This window comes from Amblyomma mixtum, chromosome 8 (assembly GCF_055824585.1).
Source record: "Amblyomma mixtum isolate Tamu chromosome 8, ASM5582458v1, whole genome shotgun sequence".
Lineage (NCBI taxonomy): Eukaryota > Metazoa > Arthropoda > Arachnida > Ixodida > Ixodidae > Amblyomma > Amblyomma mixtum.
This window is the reverse complement of record NC_143019.1, coordinates 56,362,961-56,384,819: the sequence shown is the minus strand read 5'-3', so window position 1 is coordinate 56,384,819 and position 21,859 is coordinate 56,362,961. Positions and strand designations below refer to the sequence as shown.

The 21,859-nt window shown below is 48.9% G+C and overlaps 1 protein-coding gene across 3 annotated transcripts in view; it reads left to right on the top strand.

Annotated features, from left to right (window-relative positions):
• The window catches only part of kst (spectrin beta chain, non-erythrocytic 5 kst), a 328,959-nt gene that overhangs the window by 54,559 nt on the left and 252,541 nt on the right, over positions 1-21,859 (top strand). The window contains exon 1 of one of the 3 annotated variants that reach the window (XM_089558127.1): positions 8,877-9,261. The exons of the other annotated variants lie outside the window; for them this stretch is intronic. The gene's annotated coding sequence lies outside the window, so the exon portion shown is untranslated. Of the gene's footprint in view, positions 1-8,876; positions 9,262-21,859 lie in introns of those variants that run through there. 3 annotated transcript variants of the gene reach the window in all.

Below are 21,859 nucleotides of genomic sequence, written 5' to 3'. Positions count from 1 at the left end.
CTGGTGACACAGAAAGTCAGTTGTCGAATAAACAAAAATAAAAACGAAAGGGGAGGGGGGGGAATTTATGTCGAATTGCTCTCCAAACAGAAAATCGAGCGCCTAATTGTCCAGGGATGTCCCCACAGCCTGTTTGCGAAGAATAGCAAAACAACAACAACAAAAAAATTAGCTGTGGCTTAGCTTGGTTAAGCCCGGTAATTGCGAAAGCAATATCCGTACCTACGCCATGGTACAGCTGGTAGTGTAGCTGGTGGTGGTGCTTGTGGTTAGACTTGTGGTGATGCATCGGTTATACAATCCAATCAAAACCAATCCAATCCATTGCAATTCAATCCACACCAATCCACTCCTATCCAATCCAATGTAATCTAATCCAATCCAGCCCAATCCAATGTAATCTAATCCAATGTAATCTAATCTAATCTAATGCAATCAAGGTCAAATGAGGGTCAATGGTGGTCACCGGCCGCGGCACGGCAAAGGCGTGAAAGTGCAAGTAGTATTGCTTTCGCAACAAAAAAAAAACACAGCTGAAGAAGAGGACCAGCGATGAGGCCTTCGGGCACTTTCGCAATACGACGTAATGCCAGGGGTAAGGAGTCTGGTGCAGTGTCAAAGATCCGTGTTGGGTGTGTCCGTTCATCGCGATGTGTTTATTTTGGCTGCAGAGGAGTGTCGCGCTGGTGAAATCATCTCCGCGTTCCGCTTGGCGTGCCGTTCGCGCAACTCTCTGTTTTTTATATTTTTCTTGTCCCCCGCTTCGTTCTTGTACGTGGCGCCCTGCCGATGTCATGCACTGGCTCAGTTCTACCCGACACCGTCCTTGGTGGTTCTTGACTAGAAGGAAAAAGAAAAAAAAAGTGTTGGTATGGGGTTGCAATATTCAGCACGTCGCGCCATATTTGTAGTCCGGCTGTTTTCAGTGCACTCTTGAACAGGGTGTGTGTTCTTTTCGCCATGACCTCGGTTAATCGTGGGTGTTGACTTTGTAACGACGCAAGGGCTGTTTGGCCAAAGAGAGCCGTGGCTGACTCGTTTTCTTTGGTTTGCAGGAGGTAGAGTGAAATACCCATTTCCCCAAGCATAAATTGCAGCCTAGTAAAGAAAGGTGAGGTGTCGGTGGACGCCTCAGCCGCCGCGGTGGCTCAGTGGTTATGGTGCTCGTCTGCTGACCCAAAATACGCGGGTTCGATTCCGGCCGCGGCGGTTGAATTTCTTTGGAGGAGAAATTCTAGAGGCCCGTGTACTGTGCGATGTCAGTGTACGTTAAAGAACCCCAGGTGGTCGAAATTTCCGGAGCCCTCCACTACGGCGTCCCTCGTAGCCTAAGTCGCTTTGGGACGTTAAACCCCATAAACCAAACCAATAAACGAGCCTCACCAGCGCCTGGAGGAAGGGGAGAAAAGTTAGTGGGAAATAAGGAAGAGGTGCCGTAGTGGAGGGCTCCGGAATTCCAAACACACCACTCCTTGCACACGAGTGCGTTCGTATCCGCTATGCACCCTGGCCAATCCCCGTGGGTATGTGCCACTAAGTTTGAGGACATCATCATCATCATAATTTTGGCCAGTAGGGATCATTATTGGGCATTGACGTCGCACAGCATATTCGTACCGAGAACCATTTGGTTCGAGTCTTCGCTATGTACTCTCTGAACAGAGAAGAGCAAAAAGGAGCAACCTGTCCTCTGGCGCATTCTTTGTTATATAAATGAGTGCTCTAGAGGAGTGTTTACTCCCTTTTTACTCCCGTATAGGCGTATTCGTGTTTAGAGTGTATGCGTTGCCCGCATGCCCGAGTAAGGCACGTGCTTCTGAAGCATTCTGCAGAATATGCGTGGTCATTGTTCATTTTGTATATGTGCTAGGAAATAACAGTGATAAAAAATAAACATGGGGCAAACGGCTGGCTAATTATCAGCCGGTGTGAAACACGCGCACTCTATCTCTTTTGCATGCGGTGATATCGGAGACCGTGTGACCGCGCACCTCGGCGATATGGCGGGTAGGGCGGTTTTTCTGTGACGTATAATGTGTCCCGTGCACTGACATCGCACAGTACACGGGCCTCTAGAATTTCTCCTCCAAAGAAATTCAACCGCCGCGGCCGGAATCGAACCCGCGTCTTTCGGGCGCTTCAGGTGGCTCTTGCGGTACACAGTATAGTGGGCTGACGAGAGCATCGGACTCGCTATGGCTGCTTTAGTAAGGATACGTGTGACAGGTGCTCGCAGCAGTCTTTAGGAACAGTGCTATATGGGCGCAGTTTTTGCGCCTTTATGCGCACTTCAGGCGCTTGAACGTTGAGCCTGTTCCTCCACAGGCAAGGACATATAGGCCTCAAATTGAACTATCCTTTCTCCCTATCGCTTCCCTCTTTGTTTCCCCTTCACTGTCGTCTCTCTCTTCTTTTACTCACGCTAGCCGCAGCTGCAGGTTTCGATGGCAGATGCCGCGGCTAGCAACATCTTTTCCTTCATTTTTTATTTTATTAATCAAGAGACACTAATAATAATTGCAATAAATTGAACGTATCGACAGTTTATTTTATCTGAAAAAAAAAAAAAAGGTCGCTAGAGAACCGACACTATTATTTATCCTCAGTGCTATAGTCCGTCGTCGTGCCATGCGATGTAGGCCTTATTGGCACTTGCCACGAGCCCGGAAGGTGGGGGGGGACTGCTTTGGGCTGCTGCTCGTAACGGCGAATGCAGCTGGCGTTTCTTTCCTTCTTTCTTTCTTTCTTTCTTTCTTTCTTTCTTTCTTTCTTTCTTTCTTTCTTTCTTTCTTTCTTCTTCTTTCTTTCTTTCTTTCTTTCTTTCTTTCTTTCTGTCTTTCTTTCTGTCTTTCTTTCTTTCCTTCTTTCTTTCTTTCTGTCTTTCTTTCTTTCCTTCTTTCCTTCCTTCTTTCTTTCTTTCCTTCTTTCTTTTTTCTTTCGTTTCTTCTTTCATTCTCTTTCCTTCTTTCTTTCCTTCCTTCCTTCCTTACTTTTCCCTTTCTTTATTTCATTGTTTCTTCCTTTCTTTCTTTCCTTCTTTCTTTCTCTCTTTCCTTCTTTCTTTCCTTCCTTCCTTACTTTTCTCTTTCTTTATTTCATTGTTTCTTCCTTCCTTTCTTTCTTTTTAACGACCCATTTCTAAGGCACGGCCTGCCTGCACTCTCGCTGTCCAGCCTCTCTGCGTGCACACATATCCACGTGAACCAACACGACGAAAGGGAGAGAGCAGTGTCTCTCGGGCCACCACGAGCGAGCGCTTGCCCGCCTCGGTCGCTGTCGTCGACGTTCGCGAGGAGATGGCGGCGCCTCGTCGCCGACTCGCCGTCTCTGCGACGGCGCCGTCTCGATGGGGGCCGACGTCTCTTCGCTCTCCCCGGGGTCTCTTTCGAGGCGAACGAACAGAGCCCCGTCTTTCACTTGACGTGCATGCTCTCGTATGAGCGGCTGGACAAGCACGCGTCCACATTCCTGCTTGCGACCTCCCGGGCTTCCTAAGAAAACGTCTCTGTCTCTCGCTACGAATCCCGCATATAAGGGCCACGGTTCCCGGAGAAGGAACTGGAGAGCTGTGGCAAGCGCGTGTGAGCTCGGCTCCGGCTGTTTTCTCTTCCGTGACCTCGTATCCTCGGTTACTGGCAACCGAGCAGCGTCTTTTCTGTGACGAGAGAGCTCGCACGTACGCTGTTGGTCTTCGTGGCAGAATCCGAGCGCCGATTTTGTGTGTGGTCCGCGGTGCTTCGTATTTCTCCCGGGTCGCGATCTATACGGAGCCCAAAGCCTTTAGTGGCTCATACTGTCGTCCGTTAACAAAGCGTGTCACACGCGTTTAACTCGGGAACTAAAAAGGATAGAATAAAACCAATAGTTGCTTCAGATAGAGGAGGAAAAAATGAACCTAGAAGCCAAGTTTGACGACTGTAGGTTAATTAATTATAGGCAAAAATGTCGAAATAGCGCGGACTTCGATATAGCCACGGGAATGGTGTGACGTCACATGCACCGAAAGTCGTCATGGCATAGTGACAGTGGTCACAGAATGGTCGGAAAAACGTCGGATTTGTGTCAAATTAGATGGAGAAATGTGTAATTGAGCGTAATTAACACATAAGATCCCCAAAAGATGTACAATTTGGGTATCGATATAGCCACGGGGACGATGTGACGTCACCGGAAGTCGTCACGGCATAGTGTCCTTGGCTTTCGCCTCTCGGAAATACGGACAACACGAAGGAGGCAGCACATGCGCTAACTTTCAACTGAATGTTTATTCAAGGAATGTACATCTTTTGATACAGGGTGCGCGCGTCAGAAGATAACCCGCAAGCCTATCACACTGAAATTCACTTGCGCCACACATTCTAATTTCTCCTCACACCATCAAAAAAAAAACTCCTTCTTTGATAACAATACAGAAGGCATGCTCACACATTTAACTTCTAATCTTCTTATCTGTCCTGCCTAAATGATCTCTCCCGTGATCGCGATCACGGCTTAATCAGATTAACCGAGGCTTCATGAAAATCGGTCGACTCCGTTGGCCCGAGGGCGTCCTTTGCGAGGCATCTGACGCTTCGTTCTTGAGTTTTATCCGGTTGTATTTAGTGAATAAGGCTGGGATGTAGGAAGACAAACGCTATTGTTGGGGTGTCTCGCAACTCGCCCCGTCGGTGCCGTCGCTACTAGTATGAATGAGCGAGACACCAGCGATGTCGTCGCGCTAATTCATTGAGATGCGTCGACGTTGGTAGAGGGAAGAGAAAGGGAGAGAGAGAGAGACGGGTGTGAGTCGTTCCATTGTGTGGTTGCGTGGAGGGAGGCACGGCAATGGGTCTGGATTCCGCAGCTTGCGAAACTGCGTGCACGGTTTCTGTTCGGAATCTTCCTGAGCCCATCCCGGTTCGTGGCTGCCGGCCGCGAGAGAAGAACTAAACAAAGAAAGAAAGAAAAAAGTTAATTGGGACACCTATGTGCTGCCAGTGCTGTGGGACAGATTAGACATGGAAGTCAAGATTACAAATAGCCTGGTGTTGAAGCGTGCTGTGAAACGTGAGACTCTGCTCTTGCGACCGTGAATATTGATGGGATAGTGAAGACACGGGGACGCATTCTTTAGCAAACCAACAAGGAAAACCGTATTAAACGCGCCTCGCAGGCGCCGCCGACGAAACCCGATCCCAGCCGCGAGAGCTCGAAGCCGGGAGCGTCCCCACACTGTTCCCGGCCCCCTCCGTCGCGCACACGGGCGTAGGAAAAACACACACACAGAAACGCAACGGGCGACGAGAAACGCAGGCGCGAGTAAATGGTGCCGTTCATGGAAGACGCATTCCCTCTTCCCCAAGAAAAAAAAAAGTAATACACAACAAAGCGCAGAAACTTGGTAGTTAAAGGTGCACTGAAGAGGATTCTGAACTTGTCTTTTTGCCGCGGGAACTCGATCCACACGTTCCTAGCATTTTTAGAAACTGCAACTTATTGCCCTGTATGCCGGATTCACCTAATTAAATCGAATTAACGTCCGGCTCCCGCCCTTTTTTTTTTTTGAATTCTGCCTCGTACGATGGGCGGAGTCGACCAACGCGTGAAGTTCCTTTCAGCCAGCTGCGTGGAGGCTTTGCTTTCGCTTTATTTTGTTTTTTTAGCTTTCCATGAATAAATAGTTTCATTCGCAGATAATATAGCCGCAAAATAAGCCCGCAGAAATAAAAATACGCGCGGACTATTTGCTACTACGGACTACTACGTATTACTCCGCCGATGGCAGAGCGGCAAGCCGCCACGGGACTGGGTGAAAGGCACTCCACGCGTTTATTCGACTCCGCCCACCGTACGAGGCAGAATTAAAAAAAAGGGGCGGGAGCCGGACGTTAATTCGATTTAATTAAGGAAATTGGCCACATAGGGCAATAAGTCGCAGTTTCTAAGAATGCTAGGAACGTGTAGATCGAGTTCCCGCGGCAAAAAGGCAAGTTCAGATTCCTCTTCAGTGCACCTGGAAGCTGGTTTAGACGAAACAGTCGAATTGGGAGGCTACTCAGATCGCCCCCTGTTAGCAGACAGCTCTTGAAGAGGTGTGACCATGTGGGAACACAGCGAGTACTGTTAGGCGCAGTTACGTGGCTGCGATTGAAGCGTGGCCGAGTCAGCAGCCTCTGTGAAGTGAGCCGTTTACATGGAGTCGACGCCAGAAAAACCGGTCTGGCGGCGATACAGTCGCAGCCATGTAAATCCCGCTTCTGACTTGCTGTAGCTTTTTTTTTTTTTTTAGCGTCCTGGAAGACTGAAACGCATAACGTACTCGGAGTCTGACGAGGATACCACGTTGCCGCTCATCTCCAAGCGAGCATTCTTCGCGTTTTTTCCCTTTTTTTGCTCTCAGCGGGAGAACGCTCGTGCTTGCTTTTCCCGGCGTCGCACACGTGCCAAGCGCGTGCTAAGAACACTCGTAACTTGTTCTGTAGCTCGCGTGAAGGGGCGTTGTGTGCTTCTGCCACACCCTTCGTGTTGCTTTTTGAGTGGTAATGTTTCATGCGTTGCGAGTCAGTTGTGCGTGTGTGTGTGCGTGCGTATCCTTGTTCGCCATTGTTTAATCATGCCCCTTATTTATGGCTTGAGGACAGTGGCGACATTGAAGCGGCACCGCATCGCCTTGGTGTTACGTACAGCCTTTTCCAAAAGTAACCAGGCTGCACGGTTTGCTTCTCAGTCATATAATAAAGCTCTTATGGCGGTGGGCTGCTGCTGACCCGAAAGACGCGGGTTCGATCCCGGCCATGGCGGTCGCGTTTCGATGGAGGCGAAATTCTAGACGCCCGCGTACTGTGCGATGTCAGGGCTCGTTGAAGAACCCCAGGTGGTGGAAATTATTCGGAGCCCTCCACTACGGCGTCCCTCATAGCCTGAGTCGTTTTGGGACGTTAAACCCACGTAAACCAACTACTTCCCTTGTTGAAAACTCGAGGGGAATGTCTTGCAGAGTAAAAAAAAAAATGCGAAAAAGAATGCTTTCTGTGTTTCCTTCTTTCTTTTTGTGTTTTTTTTTTTTCGACTGCTGTTTCGGTTCGTCTGTGTTTCGAAGCTGCTACGGTGTGACTGGCATGGCTCTGCTGTGACGTCATCGTTTCGCGCCGGTTGGCTGCTCCGCCGTGCTCCTAAGCGCGAAACGTGACGCGCATCGGCGGCCGATGCCCTTCCCCTTCCCTCTCTCCCATCGCAGTAAAGGAGGGCCACCCGGCGTGGAATGTAGCGAGGCATAGCACGAACTTATCGCTCGTTCCGGTGAGCCGCTGGTATGCGTTGCAGTGTACGCGAAGAAGCGGTATCGGGAAGCATCTTGTTACGCGAGTCCCTGCAACGCCCATCGCTTGCGGCTGTTAATCTCTGTGCTGGCGTGGGCAGTGAAGTCACAGGTATGCGGAGGGGGAGGTAGGAGCGATAAGATGGTATGCTTCGGCCGGTATGTTGTAAGTCTTCGTTTCTACTGGGTGGAAAAAAAAAATTACCGACGATTACGTTACTTCCTAATGCGAAATTTGAGCGCAGCAAATAAGCTGTTTCACCTTTTCGATAGTGAGTCAACCCCAGCTGCGGAGTTGGTTTCAGGGACAACGCCGCCGATGCCGACACAAACAATATGATACCCTCGCTTCCGCAGCGCTAAGAACCAGGTCTAGCCGTGGGAAGGTGGTCACGTATTCGTCGACGTGCCGGGGCCTACGTGAAATAACCGGCGCGTCGGCAACTGAAGAGCACCCTATCCGCCACACAAGAACAGGGGGGGGGGGGGGGGGGACCCTTTCCTCCTCTTTCTGCATGGCGGCGACGGTGTTCTATGCAGTCACGTTATCTTGACTCTCTAGCGGCGTCAGCGGTATCAGTCGGTCGCTGCTAGCGCTGGGGGGATGAAAGGGGGGCGGAGCTGGTTACGAGGCCGACGACAACGCCGACGACGACGCGAAACCCAGGAACGGACGCCAAAGAGCTGCGCTCTAAAAAATTAGGACAAAGTAAGGCAGTGCATACTGCATGCACCCACGTCCGCAAGCGTATACTGTAGTGCCTAGAATATATACATTATATTTCAGGCGTGGCGGAGGTCATGGGGTCGTGATCAATCAATAAATAAATAAATAAATAAATCAAGTGATCAGGAAACCACACCTGCTAAAATAAATCAGGCAATCGATTGTGAACGTAACAGTCAACCCGGCAAGAACAACTTACTCCGGTTTGATAGGCACATCAGTTGCGAAAGAGAAAGGGGACAGTCCCTGTCGCCTGAAAAAAGAACCATGCGCGGTTGCCAGGAGCTCCTCGTCGCAACTGATGGTGCTGATGTCACCACCATTGTCACCCCCCCCCCCCCCCCCTTTTTTTTTGTCTCGCCGATTTCTCGATCCTTGGACCACGTACGCCCCATGCATTCCATCGGTCCACATTTCTGTACGTCTCGCAACCCTCCCCAGCCGCGGGTGTGAGCGCTCACCGGTGTCACCGCGCTCCGATATCTTCGGTGGACCGCTCGCACGCCTCGCCGAAGAAGACAAAACGGATCCTCCCCGGCGCCCAGATTAGACAAAAACTTGGCTGAGGCTGGGGCGACGAGAAGAAGATACGGACGAGGTTGGAAAGATAAGCGGAGAGGGAGAGAATCTTCTGGGTCGCTTCTCCCTTTCCCTCTTGCGCCACACGGAATGGTTGACGCTTGTGTGACGGCGGCTGCGAGGATGAGGAGGAGATGGAGAGAGGGCCTCCGTGCTATCATTTTTTATTTTGTTTTTGTGGTTCTTTTCGCGCTGACGTCGGTGCGTGCCTCGCTGCGACGACGATCTCTCGGCAGGCAAAGATCTCTCATTCTGTACGCCGCGTTGGACTCGCTGCCGCTGGCGTAACGGTGCGAGCGTGCGTCTGTCTGTGTCCGCCCCGTTTCTGGCGCGTCCTGCAAACGGCGACAACGCCTTCTTCTACCCGGTGCGTCTCCTTCCCTACGGTCGTGGTGTGCGCGTGTGTGTGTGAACGGGCTCTCTCCTGCCCCATTCTGCGAGCTGTGAAACGACTGTTCTCTTTTACATATTCCGAGAAGCAAGCCTCTCTCTCTCTCTTTTTTTTCGACGTTGTGTTAGTGCCGCCCTTTTTTTGTTTCTTTCCCGCCGGTTGCTCTTCGTGCGCGCGACCTCCTTCACGTTGTTTGACCCTCTGCGAGCAAAGAAGAAAGGCCGCAAGAAAAGAGGAAAGCAGAGAGCAATAAAAAAGAAAAGTCAGGTAAGCTGGGCGCTTTTCTGCGTATTATACGCCTCAGTCGGCCTTGTATAGTTCGCTTGCACCGCGGTTCTTATCCGTTACTGGTTGTTATACACGTGTCTGTTTTTGGAGTTTCGGGCTCAGCGGAGTCTTTAGGTGTTTTTAGAGCGATGCGCGTGATATATTGGCGTTTCTTGAATCGGCGCGGAATGCGGGGAAAGCGGCGGCAGGTACAGTCGGAGGAGCATCGACGATGACTGTTTTGAAAACGTTTTGAGACGTCTAGAAAACGTTTTGAGACGTCTAGAAAACGTTTTGAGACGTCTAGAAAATGTTTTGAGACGTTTTAAAAACGAAAAACTTGTATAGATTGATGTAATTTTTTATTAACATGAATCGGTAACCGTATGGTGATGATGACGGTAACCGTAATACCACGGTGTTATTGAGGTCAAGGCGACAGATTAGCAAAGAGGTGACCAGAATGAGTTCGTGAGGGAAGCACGATGCGGTTCAGTGCTGACGCATGCGTTAAGATGTCGATGCGGTGAAATCTTGGGGGGGAGGGGCTTTGGAACGGAGCCATTCGAGGTTGCGGAGTCCGACGAAAGAACGGCTCTGTCGACGATGAGGTATCGATCCACTGTGACGGGTATGTCCTGGTCATTCCTTCTGGATTCCACGCACACACAAAGAATTTCATCTACTTAGCGTCAGGTTTAGTGATTCTTTTCCTGCGTGACTTAGTTGATATTTGGAAACTGGAATTAAAAAGAAAGAAGAAGTAGAGAGAACAGACGATACATTTTCACAGCTTTCGACAAACATGACGTCCGCCTCCACCTGCTGTATTCAAAATATTGACCTTTGCAGCGCTGATCTTGTATTTATGCCTTCGGAATTTCACCTTTGCAAGCCGGAGCTAACTAGAATACAACAAGCAATAAAACGGAGGCGTTGTAAATGCGCTTGCCTGGCGTTATCTTGGTTCTCAGAGAAGCCGGGCGCTCGCAGGATCAATTCAGGGTCGTCTGCGAAACCGTTTTTTTTTTTTCTTCCGGAACAGACGGTCGTATAACCAACACTCGTGTGAACTTTCACGTCGCTTTTAGGAGATAATTTATCTTCCTTCAATATAAACTGTCTCTAAATGCCTTTAAACTAAGTGTGTGTGAGAATTGACGTGTCTTCTGCAACAGTGGAGGCGGGGGGGGGGGGGGGGGGGGGGGGGGGGGGTAGGGATTGTTAGGTACGTCTGCCGAGGTGATTTGAATGCAAGCCGCGCGAAGCTTTTACGGGCAGCCAGCCATCTTTGCCGGCGCGTCGTTATCGAGGGAGGAAGACGATCCCATTGTTACAACGGTCGCGGCGACGCGAGCAATCTCTCGGGTCGTGCTGCTGGGGGGACTACGATTAAAGTTCTCGGTTCTTCTTTTTTTTATCGCTCGAGGGGACCGTTAACGTCGGTGTTGTTCCTCGTCTTGGCACGGCGGTCTGTCAGAGGTTGAGGTCCTTCGGGGCGCGGCGAGATGTCGCGGCGTCCTTAACGGCGAACGTCGTAACGCCGAACGAACGTTGTTGCAGTTTCTTCCGCGGGTGACACGACGCGGGGGTGTTGTGTAGAGATTGCTCTGCTCAGTTCAGTTTCCGCAGCGCGGACTGTTGTATTACGGGAACAGTTAAATTAGACAAGATTTAATGCATATTCGACACTTTTAATTAATTACACTTTCCAGTGCGTGCAAAGATGCGGAAACGATTCACCTTAATACGTATGTTTAGTTTGCTACCATGTAGTGATGAACTTCTTACTAAATAATCTCCGAACACTATAACTCCTGACCCGCCGCGGTGGCTCAGTGGCTACGGCGCTCGGCTGCTGGCCCGAAAGATGCGGGTTCGGTCCCGGCCGCGGCGGCTGAATTTCTTGAAGGCGAAATTCTAGAGGCCCGTGTGCTGTGCGATGTCAGTGCACGTTAAAGAACCCGAGGTGGTCGAAATTTCCGGAGCCCTCCACTACGGCGTCTCTCATAGCCTCAGTCGCTTTGGGACGTTAAACCCCAATTTACCAAACCAAACTAAAATTCCTAATTACTTTGCTCGGGGGCTCGACTTCTTGATTAAATCTATATCAATAACGTTGCCCCTTAGCGCGTATTTTGGAACAGCGTTCTCCGTTATTAATTGCTTACATTATCTCTTCCCTGCTTAATACATTATTTTACGTCTTTAGTTTTTCGCCTCTTGAACTGATATTGATTGGTTGATTGAAATACGTTAAGTTGCGCCTACGTATGCTGTGGTGAAAGGGATAGGTGTTTGTATTACTAACTTCAAGATTCACTGCTCATCTTGCAGAGCGTTATCGTTAAGTAACGCGTTTTCAGGTGAAACGAAAAAACAAACCAAAATCTCGATCACGTTTGTACCCTGCTTCTAACGTTTGTGCGAAAATAGTAATCATTATACTTTATAGGTTGTGAATTATTTGCTCACATATTCATTCTTCCCTGCCGTGAGGAGGCTATAGTATCGTTATTTTTTATTTTTTTTTTTGTAATGTCAGACAGCCTCGATCTTTGGTGTAAATAATCTCAGTATACTTCCCGGTCCTTGGAGGGGCAGCAGTAATAATAATGTCGCATTGCTTTTTTTTTTTTTCTGTACTCGTGGTATATATCCTTCAGTGCAGTGCGGTAAGAGGGCGTATAGTAAAATGATTAAAGAGAACAGCAGTTCCTCCTTTGCAAGCGCTTTCACGATGCGCCGTCGTGCTTTTGGAGCCAACCCTTTAGTGTGAACAAATGCACGTCGTTGTGCGAGGATTAACACCGTCCCTGAGATTCTTCACATTTGGGCGTTCTGACAGTGCGTGCTCGAGTGGACCGAAAGCGCTCTTAGTAGTTACTTATTCGCGAAAGCTTTCTTTTGTTGTATTTTAGTGCTTTTACTTTATGTGGAGAACGATACGAGCAGCGTAGCTTCTACAGGCCTGAGGGGTTTCCCGGAACCTTCGCACAAAGCTTTGTTGCTCTCTTCCGATAAGAGTCGCTGCGCAGGTCCTCGAAAATCACGGCACTCTAGTTTTTTTGTTTCTTTTTTTCCCCGCTGATCTGCAGCAAACTTTGTTGTTGTTCCAGGCTGCCAGGGAAGGATTTCAAACTTGGTCGTCAAATGCAGTCGTTATTCTGAGAACCGGTTTTTCTGCGGTGGTTTCCGAGCCATTGAAGATCTTGCATAGAAATATTTATTGATGTGGTAGGATTAGAAACCTCATCGAGGGAAAAAAAAGCGTCATGGTGCACATAATTGCCAGGACCGAAAGTGTGCGTTACCAGGAGTGGAAGTGGCAGCTATAAATTGCGATGTATCTTCAATGCGTCGGTGTCGCCACCTGTAGACACCTTCGGGGAAGCATCTCACATCAATCGACGATGACCCGAAGAAATGCGTGGCTGTGTGCACGTAGACGTGCAGGGCTCTGCAACCGTGAAAGAATGGCTCAAAACTGTGATGCAAAGACATCGACAGCTTGCGAAACAATGCTATCGCATAGCCAGTACATTATGTAATTAGTTGTCGTGCGATGTCAGTGCACGTTAAAGAACCCCAGGTGGTCGAAATTTCCGGAGCCCTTCACTACGGCGTCCTTCATAGCCTCAGTTGCTTCGGGACGCTAAACCCCGTAAACCAAGCCAAACCGTAATTAGTTGTCTCTGTGAATTTTGTTATTATTATTATTATTATTATTATTATTATTATTATTATTATTATTATTATTATTATTATTTCAAAGTGCGCCAGTATGATTGATTGATTGACGGAGCGGGATTGTTTAGAGAGCATTCTGTGAGGTCAGTTCAGTTAGCTGACGCTGTAGCTATGCATGCTGCAAATGTGTGCGGCGCGTGATTTCGTTCGTGTTGTTTTCACCGGAAGTATTTCTTTTTCGGTCCGCCAGCAACGAAGTTTATTTATTTATTTATTTATTTATTTATTTATTTATTTATACAAAATACAGCGCCCCCACTGGGGCATTGTTGTAGGGGGGAAACATCATAAAAGCAACAGATGAAATACAGTAATTGAGTCAAATGATGCAATATACTGAGAAAACCCATGGACTATGGGAGGAAAGGCAAAGATAGAAAGAACATTGCAGAAAGAAAAACACGCCCGCGACAGACGCAGAGAAAATGACATTCAAAATACAACACTGTTTTAGCAGCACAAAACTATAAAACACAATGCACCAGGATAATAGCTATTGCTGCACTAATATCATATGGGATACTCATCATCATTTATTTATCCTTAAGGGCCCCAGGGGGCATTACATAGGGAGGGGGGGGGGGGGACAGTAATCAGCACTTCCCTTTACTGACCCCCCCCCCCCCCCCCATTTTTTTTTCTTTTACTTCCATGAACGCGTACCTTCGGGACATGTGTGCTCTTCAAAAGAAAAACAAGCGAGTAAGTAGGCAAACAAAAGGAAAAGAAAGAAAAAAGAAAAAAGGCCTTCAACAGGAATTATTGGGGGAATAAATCAATTAACACCTGTTTAAATTTTAGGGAATTAACTTCATTCACAACGCTGTCTGGAAGGACATTCCACTCCGCTATGGCAGCTGGCAAGAACGAGGAATTGAACGCTTTGGTTGAGCCATGAATGCGTTGAACACTACGGCAATTAAACAAACGTCGCGACGATCTTAAAGGGGGCATGATTAGGCTCTCAGGCAGTTGGGGAAAATTATAATAAAGTTTATGAAATAGACAGAGTCTTGCTATCTTACGACGGGATGCCAAACTAACAGTCATTTTAACTTAATACACTCATATTAACAGTTGGAAGCTTCGCCGCGTGTGTGCCGGTCTGTGAGCGAGTACAATTTGCCGCCGCAGCTGGGACTGTCTGACTCCATATTACTACTACACCCCGTACACGCTGCGTTCGACTGAATCATACATTGTCGCGTGGGCTAAAGCAAGCACTTCCCTTTACTGACCCCCCCCCCCCCCCATTTTTTTTCTTTTACTTCCATGAACGCGTACCTTCGGGACATGTGCGCTCTCATTGCCTTTTTTGCAATTGCCGAGCGCTTTTCCCGTAGCTCGCTTCTTTGGGCAGGCTTATTTATAGCGCATTGGTGGAATGCGTGTGACGCAGATGAGATGCTGGCGCGTATATGTGCAAGCCGCCTATCTTGTGACGCATACGAAACGCGGCCGATGCCTATAAAAGGTCGGCTGTTGCGCATACACTCTTAGAAAAAAGGGGCGAAAAGGGGGGGGAGAGGTTAGTCTTTTTGGGGACTAACTGACCTGCCACTGGCAATCGTCCTTTTCGGGACTAACTGCAAAGGGTGTAACTGTTGGTCCCCTTGGAAAGGGTGCAACAGTTAGTCCCCGAAGCAGACATTTAATGAAAAAATGCAAACGACGCGCGATTTCCAGCGTAATTTACCGCGGGATAGTTTCGGACAGAACTTCACACATATAACAACGATAAAGGAAACAGAAATAAACATACATGCAAACACCAGGATTCGAACCGACAACCTTTGGATTATGAGCCGAGCGCGGATAAACTACGCCACCACAACGGACGGTCTACGGAAGAAAATAAAAGCCTTATAAGCGAAACACACACGTTGTCTATCTGTACCGATCAAATTGTTATCAAACATATTGATATTTAGAGCACAGTACGGTGATTTTGGTGTCATATGCTTTTGCAACAACCTGCGGTAAGCTTTAATGCGCACGCACAACGGTCTAGATCGCGTTTTGGCCAAAAAAAGAAGTGCTGAACTGTGTATCATTACGGCCGGTACTTCACAGCCAGAAGTTTTTTTTTGTTTTCGTTTCTTTTGTTTGCGTATAAAGTGGTCTTATTTGTTGCAACTGGCAGCTGCACATTACAGCCTGTTTAAAACATAGAAGGCGATGGTTCACTTCGTTTTTGTTACTGGCGGACAGCTGTGACACTCACCGATTCGCTAAGCGTCGCCGATACTTACACAGCATCATATAAGCTCGTAGACGACGGCAACGATATGAAACTACGCGTACTTGCTCAACCCTAACATTCACAACTCACATTTGACACGTATTGAAGCCCGTAGTATTTGTTTATGCACTTGCACAGCAGCCAGCCGTTTCGGGGGCACGAAGCCTTTTTCTCACTCAAAAGGGTATCCGCTTCGTCACAGGCAGCGGCGGTAGCTCTCACTGGCCTTTGACCACGCCCTGGGCTTCAAAAATCGAGTACTATTGCAGTCAGGGTCTTCTCGCGCGATTTTCGCGTGCTACTATGCTGCGATTCGCCCCCCGTTAATCTCTTTCTCGGCAGTTAGTCCGTTGAGTTTGCGCACGGCACGCATTTTTTGCAAGATAAGTGTCGTGTGCAAATTTAGGGACTAAAGAGCCCTTTTGAGGACTAAAGTTGTCTTTACTCCCCCATGAGCCGGATTTTTTCTGAGAGTGTATGTTACCGAGAGATTTTGTCTCTTTTTTTTATTGCGAGAGCATTATATGCCTCTGTCGCGTCAGCAAAAAATGTTCGCACGGTTACGTCTTTTTCGAAGATAAACGTGTGAAAGTGCGATTGTCACAAATACTGTGTGATAAAATGTTGCCGTGGGAAAAATTCGGTCGATGAGGTGTAATTAGTGAATTAATTAAACGCGAAAAATCTCGAAATGATACGCTGAGACCTCAAAATAGCCACGGACGTCGATATACTACATGGACGTCAGAACAGTCGCGGACGCCAATACACTGGTTTATTGGGGTTTAACGTCCCAAAGCGACTCAGGCTATGAGAGACGCCGCAGTGAAGGGCTCCGGAAATTTCCACCACCTGGGGATTTTTAGCGTGCACTGACATCGCACAGTACACGGGCCTCTATAATTTCGCCTCCATCGAAATTCGGCCGCCGCTACTGGGTTCGAACCCGCGTCCTTCGGGCCAGCAGCCGAGCGCCGTAACCACTGAGCCACCGCGGCGGGATGGACGTCGATATAGTGTGGGGACTTTTTTTTTTCTTGTCGTGTGTTAGTGCCCCCCGCCGTGTTCACGCGATCAAGGAAGGCAGAGGCTGATATGGCGTTTATGTGTTCAACTCTGACAAGCATGTGCTTTTCTTAACGATATACTTCCTTCTTTTTAGTTTATTTTTGTTGTTGTTGGTGCAGGAGTTTGTTGGTGAGGCCACGACAACGTGTCGCGCCGTTAATTGGGCAGTTTCGCTACAGCTTCGGTTCAAACAGCGAGTCTATGATGGCTGAAAATTCTCGTGTTGCAGATTTCTGCCTCACACACTTAGTACATCGCTGCGTTTTAAAAGCAGCGACCTTTCTCGTCCCCTTTCTGCGCTCAGAAAGCCAGCAGAGCGGTATGAATATATGGACTTCTTTACTCAACGCTAACCTGTTCAACTAGACAGTCACCGTGCGACATCGTTTTCATACGTATATTGATTTCGCGCCTTGAAATACGGCGTATATAATCGCGCGCGCGAGCTGCGTTGTTCCGTTCCCTCGATCAGCCGCGAGCACGTTGTAAATCATCCGGCTATGCAGCGCCGTTTCGCAGAGGTGTCTACTCGTTAGCACGACAGCCATTATATCGCGTTGTTGCGCGTGGTAATGAATAGTCCCTCGCGCGGACCACCAACACTTGTGTCACGAGTGGGTAATATATGCTTTCGTCGTCTCCGCTGCAAACCGATGGGGACCTTGGCACGTTTGAACGAAACGGATAGGTCTTGTATCGGTTGTTTTTCGCACTGACCCCCCCCCCCCCCCCCCCTTTTTTTTTTCTTGTCTTATCTTCAATGCTAATGGCCCTCACTCCTGTAGAACACATAGATGTATGATAAGTCAGCTATCGCTGAATCGGAATGGGACCTAAAGTTTGTTCGAATTGTTTTAGCACACTCGTTGACGCTGCGTACCAAGCGTCAGTCGGTTCGAGTATAGCGGAATTTCGAAATAAGCGGGTTCGAGCTAGCGGGTGTCCGTTGCATGATTTTCTTTTGTTCATTTTAAACGTTCGGTTTACCAGTTGACAGGACCAAGCGTCAGTCCGTTTGAATAAAGGGGAATTTCGAAATAAGCGGGTTCGAACTAGCGGGAGTTCGTTGCATGCTGTTCTTCGTTTTAAACGCTCGGTCGTGCGTGTGTGCCTCAGCGGCTTCGCGCTTTGCACGATTGTTTTTAACGCCTTTTGAGTGCCCTAGGCCGGACTGGTGCCGTATTGCCGCATATGGCATGTACTACCTATCTATCCCGCCGTGAAAGCAATAATGGAGCTCGTGAGTTTTGAGAACGAATCCATCATTTCAGCTTTTTTTTTTTTCGTGCCCGCAGTCACGCCTGGGCGTGCGCGAGTGCGATGGCGCGTTCTCTTGCGAGATCTAGCTTATATAGTTGAGCGGAGCTTCTATGGAGCCCACGAACAAAAAGAAAGAAAAAAGTCAATAATGGGCGGGATATAGCCGCTCTTTTATCTCTCCGCCGGCGTCAAAGCAAACTTTCGAAACGCGCGCGGCAAATTGATTCGCCCTGTCGACGTCTATACAGAGGCGGCGGCTTTGAGGCGCGGTCACGACTTTGTGTCTTTGCTGTGCGTGCAGGCGCCCGGTTTTTTCTCGACGTTTCCGAACGCCTTGCTCTGTTGTGTGGCGCGGGTATAGTATAAAGCGTGACTTGCAATTCTGACTTTTTTTTCTTACTTTTTCGGATTGTTTTTAGAGCGTTTGCGCAGCGCTTGTGAGCAGACACTATGCAGCGCGATATATCGCGGGCTATCGCGTGAACATGTCGTGATTAGCTGCTGCGTGATGTTTTTTTTTTTTTTTTACTCTACCTCTGTTTTCTCCCCGCGTATAATAGAGGTTTCCCTGTCACTGTGTCTGCGGGGAGGGTGAGGTAATGATGATGGAGCAGTGGTTTAGAAACCGTCACTACAAGTATAACAGAAGGTGGGCTAGTTGGTGACTAGTATTATAATGCTTCTTGGGACTGCGCAAAAAGACGAGTCCCTTGTCTTTTTGCGCTGTAAATAAATTGGTAAATTGGTTTTTGAGGAAAGGAAATGGCGCAGTATCTGTCTCACGTATCTCGGCGGACACCTGAACCGCGCCGTAAGAGAAGGGAGGAAGGTGGGAGTGAAAGAAGAAAGAGGTGCCGTATAATGGAGGTCTCCGGAATAATTTGACCACCTGGGGATCTTTAACGTGCACCGACATTGCGCAGCACACGGGCGCCTCTTGCATTTTGCCTCCATCGAAACGCGGCCGTCGCGGTCGGGTTCGAACCCGGGTACTCCGGCTCGGTAGACGAGCGCCTTAACCACTGAGCCACCGTGGCGGGTCGGTCCAAAGATGCATTTAGTGCTAGTCACTAACTTAGCCCGCCTTTCTCTGTTTATTTGTCCGCGCTCTGTCTTGTTGGTCTTTTGCTAGTCTCGTGTTTTTTTTTTTTTTTGCACGGTCTCAAGATGCATTCCAATAGTTGTCACTACGAAGTACGGCTCCTGAGGTCGTATATTTTCTTTTTCTGAGCCCGCCGTTGTGGCTCGGTGGTTATGGTGCTCGGCTGCTGACCCGAAAGACGCGGGTTCGATCCCGGCCGCGGCGGTTGAATTTCTTTGGAGGAGAAATTCTAGAGGCCCGTGTACTGTGCGATGTCGGTGCACGTTAAATAACCCCCGGTGGTCGAAATTTCCGGAGCCCTCCACTACGGCGTCTCTCATAGCCTTAGTCGCTTTGGGACGTTAAATCCCATAAACCAAAGTTCTTCGCGCTCAGTCTGCACTCTTTCGTCCTCTCGCTGAATCACCGACCATCTTGCCGAAGTTAGAGTTGTCGGTCGGTGGAATTTCGGGAAATTTTTTATCGGCTTGTCGTTGCAAATAAATTTGTTCGTTGTCATTAGTTGTCATAGTTAATTTTACTGTGCGATACCGTAAAACAATCAACAGCGTAAAAACCCGGCAGCGTCCGCCGTCGTCCAGAAAAAATCCTGATTGGCTGTCGGGCAGTCACATCATCATTGACGTCACCGAACCTGTAATGCCCATTGTCTGCAAAGAAGTGACGTCACCAGACAAGGTTCTTGAAGCACCGTGGCAGATGATGTGCGGGAAGGGCTCGAGAATATAACATGGGTCTTACACAGCACTTAATTCGCATTTGACCTAAGTACGCAGATCGACCGTCACAATTTTTTTTTTACGCTTATGTTATTGTCCGTGTTCAGGTAATGATGATGGCGCACAGATTCGATTGCTTCAGTGGGGCCGAAAATACGCATTGGTGTGTGTCTCAGCTTGAGGTGTCCAACCTGAACAAATCGAAACTATGCCTTAGCGAAGTGCGACCGCCTGATGCACTGTGACCAGTGTCTGTAGACATCTATATGCGTTGACCGTGACGACATGCAAATGAAGTCGAACCTCGTTATAACGAAAACGACAGAAGAGCCGAGCATCAGGCTAGGGGAAATCTTGTACCCATTAAGAAAACCGGTGGGTACCCACCCGGCGGCACTGGGGATCGAACCCAGTACCGTCCCGAATGCGAGGCGGATGCTCTACCACAAGGCGACGCTTCGGTGCAAGAAGTTTTCGGCCTGCCGAAACAGTATCCCCCTCAGCCATACACGGACTAGGCCAGTGTCAGGCCACTTCCCAAGTGCAAGTCTCTTTCACAAAGTGCATGGTGGACCCCCACACCAGAGACTGCTCTTGTACCAATTTAGGTTTGGTCATCCTCGGGCTCTCCCATCGAGCGTGGCGTACTGATGAACTACTGCCACCCCGTTGGTGGTGTGTGGGTCCAACCCACGATGTGGGGCCCGGCGATTTCTTCGTTACCGCCCGTGTTGTCCGAGCTTCCAAGGGGAGTCGTCATTTCTTCGTTATATCCAGTATTTCGTTATAACGAGGTTCGACTGTTATACTGCGCATGCGCGCTTTCACAACGTCATGCAGCCGTCTCCGGCTTTGGTGGCAGGACCCCTGCTCTGTGTCAGCGGTGAAACAACCAAGAGCTTCCCGCGGCGTCGCCAGGAAAACCGGACCAGACAGAAGAACTGCTGGCGTGGCGCGCGCCAACCTTTCGGGCGTGGCTCTGTGCCGCTCCCGTCCCTCGCCTGTCTTTCTTTTTTTTTTTTTCTGCTGTCTACGCGGGAGTAGTAAATAGACGTTCTTTACACACGGCGCGTTCTCTACTACACCGCTGCTGACTGCCGCGCGACACGGGTTGTTTGCTGCTGCGAGTCCGAAAGGCGGTGCCAGGAGGAAAGGCCGTATTTTCCGTTTCTTTTTCTTTATTGGTTTTTCTGTTTGCCGGCGCGCGCGCGCTTGGTGGTTTCGCGCGGCTTCTTTGTTTGCCCGGTCAATTTACGACTCGCCTCTGCGGCGTGTTGTTCGCTCGATCCCGACTGCCACCGCTCCGCTCCATCCGGACACCGGGTTTTTATATTGCGCGTGCTGCTCCCGAGCACTTGCTTCGCGAAGCGACCGCGCGTACGGGTGCGCGCAACGCGCGAAAGGGAACGTTTTTTTAGTAGAACGCACGCAACGTTAGGTCAGGTTAGGAACGTCGACAACAACGAAACACAAGGCGCGCGGCACGACACGCGAGCTGCAGCGCCGCTTCACCACGTCACTCTAAGCACGAATGCGCCTGAATGGGAGTAAGGAGGGAGTGAGCTGTCCTCTAACGCACTCCCTTTTAAGGCGAAAGCCTTTAATGGCTTAATGTCGTCCGTTAACAAAGCGTGTCACACGCGTTTAACTCGGGAACTAAAAAAGACAGAAGAAAACCAATGGTTCCATCAGATAGAGGAGAAAAAAAATGAACCTAGAAGCGAGATTCGATGGCTCTAGGTTAATTAGTTAATTATAGGCAAAAACGTCGAAATTGCTTCGAAATAGCGCGGACGTCGATATAGCCACGGGAACGGTGTGACGTCACATCCACCGGAAGTCGTCGCGGCATAGTGAAAATTGTCGCAGAATGGTCGGAAAAAAGGTCGGATTTCTGTCAAATTAGATGGAAAATTGTGTAATTAAGCATAATTAACACTTAAGATCCCCGAAAGATGTACAATTTTGGTACCGATATAGCCGCGGGAACGGTGTGACGTCACGTCCACCGGATGTCTTCACGGCATAGTGAAAATTGTCGCAGAATGGTCGGAAAAAGGTCGGATTTGTGTCAAATTATATGGGAAATTGTGTAATGAAGCGTAATTAACACTTAAGATCCCCGAAAGATTTATAATTTGGGTATAGATATAGCCACGGGAACGGTGTGACGTCACATCCACCGGAAGTCGTGACGGCATAGTGTCCTCGGCTTTCGACTCTCAACACTTCAGTTGCCAAAGTGTCCTCGCATTTTTTTTTTAAAGGGTGTGCGCTAGGGGACAACTTTACTCCCTTTTCACTCCTTTCTGTTAAGAGTGTATGTGAATACATCTGAAAACCCGTCCTAGTTTTTCTGATCGTAGCGTGCGCTCGTCTAGTCATCGGTGGACTCTCTGCTAGTTGAACCACTTAATGTGCCGGCGCTGAACTGGCTGAGTACACCTCCGTGCTGTG